This window comes from Hipposideros armiger, unplaced genomic scaffold, assembly GCF_001890085.2.
Source record: "Hipposideros armiger isolate ML-2016 unplaced genomic scaffold, ASM189008v1 scaffold_695, whole genome shotgun sequence".
NCBI classification, from domain to species: Eukaryota; Metazoa; Chordata; class Mammalia; order Chiroptera; family Hipposideridae; genus Hipposideros; species Hipposideros armiger.
This window is the reverse complement of record NW_017732045.1, coordinates 868,005-876,903: the sequence shown is the minus strand read 5'-3', so window position 1 is coordinate 876,903 and position 8,899 is coordinate 868,005. Positions and strand designations below refer to the sequence as shown.

Below are 8,899 nucleotides of genomic sequence, written 5' to 3'. Positions count from 1 at the left end.
TATGTATGTATGTATGTATGTATAAAAATCTCCTTGGAATGCCCCTTTCATCTCTTAGCTATAGACAAACTACCATTTTAACCTTCAGGAAACACATCAAACATTTCCTTCTCTAGGCAAAATTAGTGTAAATGCTTTCATGAGCAGTTTGACAAATGGTATTCAAATAATGTCTAGAAAAAATGAACACGGGAAATCTCCTTCTAGTACTGCCTCAGACATTCTGCAGCTGTTGTGACACTGGCCTATGAGCAGGATGGACTAAATCAGTGATTCCCATACATAGGTACATGGGCCAGTGCCAAGCTAACTTCAAAGTAACTCGGGGATTTTAAGAAAAAAACAAAACAAAAAAAAACACAAAGTGATTCGGACTCCCCCCTTCCCCCATGATCAGAAAGTCAAGAGTAATGCTAGGTTATCTATTTTTCAAAACTCTCCAGGTGAACCTAATGATCGGCCAAGTTTGGAAATTACTGAACGGAATTACTTCAAGGGTCTCTTCCATTGCTAAGATTCTGAGCATCACCATCTGTCCAGTAATGAGACCGTCTCCAAGAGCAATAGGAACTAGGAACTTCAAAGGATTTTATCATTAATTTCATCGATGTCAAAATATACAATTAACAAACCAAGTGAAATGGGTAAACCTTATTGATCCTGGTTTAAAAAAAAAAGTTTAAGGCAGTCTGGGCCAGTTGGAAAAATCTGAATACAGGTCAGATATTAGAGGACAATACAGGATTATTTTCTTGGATGTGATAATGATAGAATTGTGGTTATGTAAAGAGTATGGCCATAGTGTTAGGAGAAACATGCTTATTTAGGGATGGGAGTGTCAATGTCAGCAACATTATCATCCAATGGCTAAAGTAAAGAAAAAAAGAATAAAGCAAATAGGGCAACACGTTAAATTGCTGAATCTACTGTTCAACTTTTCTGTTTAGTTAAAATTTTTTGAAACAAAAAGTTGAAAAACACAAAGGCATGCTACCATGAATTGCCACCTAAGTGTAGATGACTGCTACACGATCCAAGGGCTGATGCAGCCATGGCAAAATTCCACTCACCCTCTAAGGCCATCCTTACCCAGAGTGCCCAGCAGGAGCCCTGCTGAGGTATGTTCACATCCTCTGGGATTGCTCAGTAAGTGCCCTACTCCCCATTTCAGAGAAAACAGCCCCAGGGTCACAGCTTCCAAACCAAAAGGGGAAAAGGAGCTCTCCTGGCAAGCAGTACTAAGAAAGCAAAGGCCTACAGTAAGAATATTTTTAAAGGGCTCAAAGGAAGTGGACACCTCAAAGCCCCAGTTAGCATCTTCCAGCATCTGCCACCACAGACGCAGGTAAAGGTATAGGCTTTGGCGGTGGCCCTGGCCTGGCGCACTCCCACATTCAGTCTCTCCCCAGCTGTGCCTACTTGGCCAGGTTCATTCATCCATTCTACTACTCTTCATGGAACAGCTGCTATGTGCATGGCACTGTTCAAGCTTTAAATGTACCTAGGCTGTGGTCTTCTGGTATGTAAACTGGGGTGATGAAAACACATCCCTCAGAAAGTGAGAATTTATAAAAATAGCAGTGTCCAGCCCATGTGATTACTCAATACTGTCAACTACGGACCAAAAAGATGCTTCACATACATATGACTACTTTGCAGAGGGCACTCTGCTCCTGGCAGTAAAGTTATTACTCTTTGGTCAGGAAAAACTATCACCATTTCTGGGTGAAGATGGCAGAGTGTACGTCAGCATCTCATTTAGCTCCCTCCTGAAAGTTCACTAAAAGTACAGTAAAAGTTTTTAAAGTGTCATAAACTCCTAATGATATGGAGAACAGTAAAGGAGACAATAAAATTTTGAAAGCTAGAATGCAGATGGACAACAGTAACTGACTCAGCACACCCAAGCTTGAATTTCCAAGCCAGCAGCTGGAAAAGCTGACAACCAATGCAGTAAAGACTTGGGACAGCAGTTAGAAGAATCAGGCCCCCAGATACGGTCTCTCTTCTCTTCATGGGGCTGGCAACTACTTCTTCCATATCCCAGCAGAAGTCTGAGACTTTGTCCCCTATTCCTTGTGCTCTGGACTGGGGATGCCAGGCACAACGGAAGATGTAAGAATCATACTGAAAACTGGACAGCAAGGGACTGCTGTTCCTCTGTTCTAGCTCAGGAAACTGGCAGGCGAATCCTTTCCTTCCACATAGGAAGGTGGAAAACTAGGCAGAGAAAGGTAACTTAAAACAAATCATTATAACCTCAAAGATAAGAGAGCATATTTCATCTATTAAACAATAGGATGCTATCCTAAGAAACAGTTAGACTAAAAAAACAAACTCTGGAAATTAAAAACATGATTGTGGCAATTTTTTAAAAACATCCAAATAGAAGGGTTGAGAAATACAAGTTAAAATCTAGCAGTAAGTAGCCAGATGGAAAACAAGAAAACAGATAAAAAAATTAGAAGACCTTTAAAAGATTCACATGCAAATATCAGGTATTCCAAAAGAGAGGCTGCAGAGAAAATAGGAGAAAATAATAAAATATCTCAAAAAAATTTCCCAAAAAATAAAGGTTTTAAAGGGCCCATCAAATACTCAACCTAATGGAGGGAAAAACAAGTAAGTCCACACTAAGACACATCATTTAAAATTTTAAAACACTGGGGTCAAACTGTAGATTCCATAAATTTGCAGAGAGGAAAAAAAGACAGGTCACATACAAAGGATTGGGAATCATAATAGCTCGGAATTCTCAACAGGAACACTGGAAGCAGGATGGCAATGGAGCAGTAACTTTAAAACTTTGAAGGAAAATTATTTCCAATTAAAATTCTACTAACAGGGCTGGCCAAGTGGCTCGTTGGTTAAGAGTTGGCTTAGGAGCGTGAGCTCTGAGCAGCAGGGATGCTGGTTCGGATCCCACATAGGCCAGTGACACTGCGCCCTCTACAGCTAAGATGGTGAACAAACAGCTAGACCTAGAGCTGGGCTGCCGTGAGTCGCCTGCAATGGCGTAAGCTGCAGTCCCTGCTGCAGTGGGCTGCCATGAGCTACCGTGAGTGGCCGGCAGCTGCTGTGAGTGGCGATCCAATGGCCAGCAACCAATCTGCCTCACCCGGGAAGAGTGCAATGATAATACCAACATGTGCCAGTGAAACGACGTCCTCCACAACTAGGCTGAAGAACAAAAGGACAGCAACTTGTCTGTTCCCCTTCCCTGATTCCCCAACGCTGTTCCCTCCCCCAATTCCCCAATAAAATCTTAAAAAATAAGATAAAATTCTATTAACAGCCAAAGCATCAATCAAGTATGAGGATAGAATCAAAACATATTTAAGACAGGCAAGATCTCCAAAAAGTGTTACTCTTTTTGTCAAGAAGCTGCTGGAATTTGAGCACCACCAGAGAAAGGAAATCAATAAAAGAGGATACAGGAAAAATCTGACACAGGAGAGCTGAGGAGAGGCCAGCTGTGCCCCAGACAAGAAGGATAACCAGGCCAGACTGAAGCAGGATAACAAGAAACCGAGACAGATTATGTCCCAGCTGCTATACCAGCTTCTTAACCAGAGGGCTGAGTGCCCCTGAACCTGGCCCAGATTCCTGTCAGTACTCAGCTGGGCTTGGCTTGATCTTGGTCATATGCTGATGCGGTTCCTGCTCTTCTTCCAAGCCCTGCAGCATGCATCAACAGGAGACATTCACTTCCCTTACAGAAGGGTTCTGCTCTCACCTACCCTGCTAACTGCAGGCAGGCCATGGTGAGCCAAGCAGCAGAAATACAGAGCAGCCCATTCCCTCTGATGGTATTTCTGCTGTCCTTCCAGTACTTGGACACACTAGATACCATGACTGTGGTGAACCCCGTTTCCCAGGACCCTCTCAGATCCCTGCCCAATGACTTCCTCAGAAAGGGCCCCTGTAAACAGGAAAGCTGAAGTCATTCTTTTCTGGTCATCTTTTCCTGATAGTGACGATATTGTCCTTTTTTTACATAGTCAGGTTTGTGCTTAAAATTATGAAACAAAGTTTTAATCTCAAATTTAGAAAGCGCTAGCATTTTTTATGAAGCCTGTTTGGATCTCATCTGTACTCGAGGGGAAAGAACTTTATTATCATAGTCTATTTAATGAAAAATCCACTGTTAATAAATGCACAGTTTATAATCCTGTAAGGTTTGAATTAAACTGCAGAAATCTGTATGATGTTATGATTTTACAGCCTGCAGAAAAAACATTAATCCCAAAGCAATGGTTTTGCTGCCCTGTGGAACATTAGCTATTTTATTGAGACATTCCTTTCCCTATGGACTACATAAATGTCTATTCCTTAAATCTTCTTAAAACCAGCTCTTTGTGGCACTGTCAATAACAGTTAAATAAAACTTTGAAAGATGCTATCTGTTTGATGGAAAATTTTGTTTTTAACACTATTCATTCAAAACCAAATATATTGTTTAGGATGTGTTTGTGTGTGTGTGTACTTTTATGTATATATCTGTAAATATATGTGTGTATTTATACATTTATGTATAAAGCTTCTTTTAAAAAGCGAGAGAAAGATTAACAAGAAATCATGATAGAGGCTACTGGGCCGGCTGAGTGGCGCGTTGGTTAGGAGTTGGCTTGGGATGCCAGCTCTGAGCAGCAGGGCCCCGATTCAAATCCCACATGTGGGCCAGTGACGCTGCGCCCTCTACAGCTAAGATAGTGAACAACAGCTCGACATAGAGCTGGGCTGCTGTGAGTTGCTGGGAAGGTGTAGGTTGCAATGGGGCAGGCCAGCAGCCAGCATGAGCTTTCATGAGCTGCCGTGAGCCGCAGTAAGCGGGCGTCCAATAGCCAGCGAGCGACTGCCTCACCCGGGAAGAGCTCAATGACAATACCAACATGGGCCAGTGAAGCCACATCCTCCACAACTAGACTAAAGAACAAAAAGAACTTGTCTGTTCCCCTCCTCCAATTCCACAATAAAAATCTTAAAAAAAAAAAAGAGAGGCTACCTCTGGACGAAAGATGTAAATGTTTTGTTTCTTAATCTGGTGGTAGATACAATGATGATCATCGCAACAGTATTCTTTAAATATACATATATGTCTTACACAATTTCTTGTACCTGAGATACATGTTGCAATAAAGTGAACTTATTTAAAAAGAGAACAAGAATTTCTGTTACTGTTGGATATTCTAGGGGATTACCACCAGATGGTATTACACAAAATATGTCTGTTCACGTTTTCTCTTCCTGAAGGCACTCTCTATTCATTCCTGCCAAGCCAATCAAATGAGTCAATATAACTTTATAGTCAACACCACTGAATGGTAACAAGGTTAATAAATTCACCCGTATTTAACCTGGTCCTCAAAATTTTCTTGATCCAATCTCTGAATATAAAAGGACACACAGCGTCTAAGAAATGTATTCAAATCAAACAGAATCATCTACTGCCTTTAAATTATAAAATCCTCTAAGTTATAAAAAGAATCCTGGTGAAAAGAGTGTTATATTTATGCTGAAGTACATTCATCTGTTTAAATTACTTACTTGAAACATTCTATAATGCCAAGATGATTTTTATGCAGCAAGACTTTTAATGGCTACAACCCAGGAACAACCAAAATGTCCATCAATAAAGGGACTATATATATATAATATATACATATATATATATATATATATATATATATATGAGTACGTCCAAACGATGGCATACTACACAGCATTTTAAAAATGAGGTCCACAGTACTGGTACAAAAAAGTGTCCTTACATTAAACCAGTTCCCCAACAGTATTATGACATGATCCCCTTCTAGGGAGTGGAATTCAGGATGTAAAGGATGCAAAGTGAAGAAGTAAGAGATTCTGACTTTTCACTTGATATACTTCTGTGCTGTATGAAATTTTTACTTAATATTCTTCTGTAATCTTAAAAAAATTACCTGAATAAATTACTGTAATCAATAAGAAGAAGCAAATAAAAATAAAATGATAAATGATTTGCCTTGGAATCCAGAAGTGAATTCAGGCAAGACCAGCCAATTCAGGCTGCGGTAATCCTAGTGGGCAGAAGATGGGGGTGGGGAAGGCATGTCTCCGGAAGGGGAAAGCTACATCCTCCCCCTCTCTCAATAAGCCTGCTTTTCCAGCGGGCCTCAATATTCAAGATAACTTATTTATTTTCATTTTAAGAAGAGTTTGCAACACTATCGGGGTAAAAAATGTTTAACCTTTGTTCTACGTCTGAAACCTATGCAGGTTTGAAAGAAGACAAATAAGTGACCGAAGATAACAGAAGTGTGCCAAGCCTGGGTGTAAGAGCCTCGGGAACTGTGAAGAAGGGGAATTTAGTACAGGTAAGTGAAGTGTCTGAGAGAACAGGTGGACATTCCAAAAAAAGAAAACGAGAAGCGTAACGATTGCATTCATTCCAATCGGAGGCTTGAAACGCACCTCGGTGTGCGCGCGCACCCACACGCACGGCTCTACCACTGTGAAAGCGAAGTCGATCTCACCGCTGCTTTGGCTTTAAAAAGGTCATATATTTACCTTTCAGATGAAGCACCTCCCAGTAATTAACTCGGAAGCCAACCTATTGGTTAAAAACCAAAATGGTCTTGCCCAGCACAACTACCGCTGCTAGTAGTGGCAATTCTCTGCTGCTACTTATCTAAAAGGACACTCAACACTTTATGATTCATTCTCAAAAGAATGCTGATCCTCTTCCATTTCCTCTTCCCACCTCTGCACCTGACTCCCGTACGGACCGAGTCGGAAAACTCCACAAAACGCTGGCAACGTTCCCAGCACTGGTTCAGAGCAATCGCGAGAGACGACGAAGTACTTGAGGCGCTCCCCGGCACCCCGCGCGAGCCTCACACCATCTCTCCCCGCTGCCGGTCTCCCCGGGAAGCTGACAGTCTCCAGACAGAAACCTTCCCAGACCTCCCAGTGAAGCAATCCGACGGCGAGATAACGCTGCAGTGAGACCCGCCCCAGCCTAGAGCAGATCAGGGCGCGTCTCGGCCACGGTCCGCCAGAGGAGACTGGAGCTGGGCAGGAGGGGACGGCGGAGGCCCCCATCCCGCAGGCCTCCCGCGCGTTCCGCTGACCCGCTCCACCGGGCGCCACCGTACTTCGCAGGCCAGGCCGGGCCGGTCGGGACCGCCTCCCCTAGCGCGCCCGGGGGACCGGCCGACAGCACTCACCCGGCTCCCCCGACGCCCACGCCAACCCCCGAGGAACGCACAGAGGAGGAGGCTGCGCCGCAGCTGGGCCGGCGAACCCCGCTACACCTCAGCCAGGAGCCGGGAAAAGAGGGCTGGTGCCCGGCTAGAGCGCCGATGGGGCGGGGAGCAGCGCCGTGCGCACCGCAGCAACCAATCGGCGCACAGCAAGTGGCCGGCTGGGGGCGGGGCGGGTCTGGGAGGGCGGGGCGAGTCTCCAGGATGCAGGGCGAAGGCGCTGCAGTTCTGCGGGACGCCAGCCAGACCCCGCGCGATGCGATTTGCCGCGTAGACCTGGCCCCTCCAATGGGCTTCTGGGCGGCTATGACGCGCCTCCCACCGCAGCGTTTCTGCTCGCGGACTTCAAGCGCAGCATCGGTGAGATCACGTGCGGGGGGAGCCCAAGACCCAGACGGCAGGTGCTCGCTTTGCCTTTGCCTGCAGGCCCAGCGACGTTGGCCGCGAGCCGCTCAGAGTAGGGCAGGTGCTCCAGGAGGGCTCTCCGGAATTTAAGGTTTGTAGAGACGCCCTTCCTTAATCCCCGCCACTCAAAAATGGAGGCCTGGAAATGGAGGCCTGGAAAGGTGAAGTTACTCGTCCAAAGCTACTAACTAGTACTGTAACTCGAGGTTACCGACACAGTACAACCGGTCTTCTGAAACTGTCATGATACTTTTCCCGGCCATCCACCCAGATTTGTAGCTTTCTAATAGTCAAGTCCCTTCCTACTGTCTCCTTTAAAGACACTGCATCTTGAATTTTCAGCATCATTTCAACAGCCTTTGAAAGCCCCGTCTAAATTTCCTACAGAATATAAAACACCATTTAGTTGTCTGAGGAAAAGACATTGTGTAAGTCCGGGTATTTTCAATGGGAATCTAAAAAAATTTTTACCTGAGGTAAATAATGCAATAAAAGGTTCTGTGTCCCGAGTTATCACAAAATGCTATCCTTATACTCCTGTTACTTCTATAGGTCTTACTATACATGTAAGAGGAACAATCCCTACTTTTTCTTATTTTTCCACTTTCCCTCAGTTCTCATTTTCATCCTTTATATTTTGTCAGTTGGCAAATAATACATTTATAGTTACTTTATCCATCATCCTTATACATGTGCTGGGATATAGGTGCTCAATAAATATTTGCTGAATAAATTACTTTTGAAATATGTGCAGCCCCAAAGCTGGTTAAATTACTGACCTATAAAGGTTGGCTTTTTAAAAATAAGTTCTTAAATTTTGCTTCTGTTTTGGTTATTGTATTGGGATTAAGTTTGACTGGGAGTAGCAGGGCTAAAGAATCACAAAATAACAGGGGCTTAAGCAAAAAAATAAATAAATAAACTTCTTATGTGTAACAAGTGCAAAGTTAGTCTAGAAGTGGTGTGGCACTTCATGGAGAAAGATCCAGCCTCCTTGCTCCAGCCAAGAGAGTCACACATAGATTTATTTATGCTTTCAAATATATGGGCATTTGCAAGATATCAGGTTCCATTCCCAATATCACCTCATGGTCTAAGACAGCGGTTCTCAACCTTCCTAAATGCCGCGACCCCTTAATACAGTTCCTCATGTTGTGGTGACTCCCAACCATAAAATTATTTTCGTTGCTACTCTATAACTGTAATTTTGCTACTGTTATGAATCGTAATGTAAATATCTTTTTGTTTTC

At 43.6% G+C, this 8,899-nt stretch overlaps 1 protein-coding gene across 1 annotated transcript in view; it reads right to left on the bottom strand.

The window, feature by feature from the left end:
• Nucleotides 1-7,350, bottom strand: part of TMEM50B (transmembrane protein 50B) — a 34,527-nt gene extending 27,177 nt beyond the window's left edge. Inside the window, exon 1 of the mRNA XM_019626946.1 lies at nucleotides 7,209-7,350. The gene's annotated coding sequence lies outside the window, so the exon portion shown is untranslated. The remainder of the gene's footprint in view (nucleotides 1-7,208) is intronic.
• Nucleotides 7,351-8,899: the final 1,549 nt, after the last annotated feature.